Source organism: Stomoxys calcitrans, chromosome 1, assembly GCF_963082655.1.
Source record: "Stomoxys calcitrans chromosome 1, idStoCalc2.1, whole genome shotgun sequence".
NCBI lineage: Eukaryota > Metazoa > Arthropoda > Insecta > Diptera > Muscidae > Stomoxys > Stomoxys calcitrans.
The window spans coordinates 101362833-101365333 of record NC_081552.1 but is presented as its reverse complement, the minus strand read 5'-3'; positions in this window follow the sequence as shown (position 1 = coordinate 101365333).

Below are 2501 nucleotides of genomic sequence, written 5' to 3'. Positions count from 1 at the left end.
CCCCCCCCCCGACTTCTCCCGTGCGAAAATATACGCAATAACAGCATCCCAGCCCCAATATTGCCATGCCAGTCCCGGGAAATGTATCATTTTTGCAATTGAATTGCAACGGTCTCAGTGGCAAGATCGACGAGAATGTAGATATTATGAATAGGAAGAACATATTGGTTGCAGCGATCCAGGAGACAAAGCTGACCAACACCTTCAGCTTGCACAGTTGGCACGGATACAATGTGTTACGTAGGGATCGCTCAAGGAATGGAGGTCAGGCATTGGCCTTCGTGGTAGACAATTCCGGGCAGTATAGACCCATCTCACCTGCGCCTGGCACTAGTGACCCCTACATGGAGTGCTTGGGGATAGCTGTACGGTCTGGTACTGCCGTATACATACCGCCGGTTGGTAGCTGTGTCCCGATTAATGGATTAATGGCCGAGCTTACAAACCCGACATAAGTGGTTTACTATCTGCCCTTAATTGTCTGGTTCTAGGGGACCTTAATGCGCATCGGGGACTTTAACGCATCCCCTGAGTGACGTATCCTGCCAAGCCGTCATCTCTTTGGGGTCAGCCCACCTCCCCATAATTCTCACCATCGACCGATCACCCGACTTATAACATCTAAGCGCCAGACGTTTATCAATCAGAAGAAGGCCGATTGGAGTGGCTTCAAAGAGTACACCAACCGCCGCTTCAGTGAACCGACATCCCCCTCGGATGTGCTAGTTACGAGAGGAAATTCCGAGACATCATAAACGCAGCAGCCGCTAGCTTTATACCAGCCGGTCGAATACCCCAAGTGCGACCCAATTTCCTGGCGCAGGCTGTGGTAGTCGCATAGGAGCGTGATTGGATTTGTTGTACGGACCCCACTAAATCCAGAATCAGTGAGCTGAATCTGGAAATAAACAGGGTCGTCAACGAACATAAGCAGAATTTATGGCTTGGACACTTGGAGCAATGTAACTTAGGCACCGGTTTAAGCTAGCTGTGGTCTAAGGTTAAGTCACTCTCGAACCCCAGTAAACGGGAAGACAGAACCTCAGTCACTTTTGGTGACGTCACCGGAACTGATCCGAAGAGATGCGCTAGGTTTTTCAACCGTCACTCCCGAGAGTGACAGAGCAAGGAGGAGAGCCATTCGCCGTATCCGTGGTCTCCGAGCCGATGGACAGCACTTAGGGTGCAGACAAAAAAACCTTATTGACCACGTACAAAGCAATTGACCGGTCTGTGGTAAGTTATGCAGCGCCATTGTGGTCTCGTCAACTCTGTGACACGCAGTGGAATAATATTCAGATCTGTCAGAATGCCGCCCTCCAAACTGCGACGGGCTGTGTCCTCAGTTCTCACGACCAGTGCGAAGACATAACTAGATGCTGTCTAAGCAATACCTTTTGTGCTGTTATCGCAGAGACCATCCAAATCATCATCTTGTGGATAGATTAGGTAGGTACGTGATCTAGAGCGTGATGTTCAGCGCTACAAGAGAGAACCTCTAGATCAAGCGGCATATCAAGCAAGTCTAGACAACATTCATGCAGACACGGTAGCAGATGCGGTAAATAGCTATCGGGTGAATGTAGTCTTTGGAGAATGACCGCCACCCATTGCACCTGAAGAAATTGACCTCCCCCGGCAAACCAGAGTAATTCTGGTTCAATTTCGTTCCGGCAGATGCAGCCTCCTCAACTCCTACAGAGCAAGGATTGATGTCGATGTATGTCCCAATTGTGACCAGGGACCACACGTCATCTGTTTAACTGCCCAGTCAGACCCACTCGACTCAGACCCAAATCCCAATGAGCGGACCCAATCTTAGTCGCAGAGTTCCCGGATTTTGACACTCAACAGAATTAAGCAGACGAAAGATAGAACACAATAAACTGCTGTAACAGCAACAACCGCGGTATATCAAAATATGAACCAATTTAAAACCATTTAAATCTAAACCTGCAATTGGTTCAAAATGTCATTAATGGCTAAAGCATATCCGAATGTTAAGGCGGCCGAGAATATATGTACCTTACAGGGCCTCATATGAATACTTCGATTCGTTAGAAAATCATCCTTTGGTGGAGGATATAAAAACCACATTAGCGAAACGCCACAATAGGACAATTTTTTATATGCAGGTGCTTCAACGTGCTATGTATTTTTGTGGTGGAATTACTTTCAAGCAATTACAAATGCAAATTTGCCATGAACAGAGGCAAACTTTTCATAAATCAATGAGTGCTGTCCGGTTCAAGTTTAAGCACTATGATATCAAGCGATTATTTTGCCACAGATTATCATATAGCCCATATAGGCAATTCAACAAAGGAAACATTCTATAAATGTTGTTGCTATAGGCAGCATACTTGTGTAAAAATAAAAATTGTCTGCATTGTAACATTTTTATTTTTAGAAATTTTTTGCAAGTTCATACCAATCTTAAGCAAATGGCTCGTACACATCCTAAATAATTTGTGGCTTGATGCCAATAACAACAACAATGA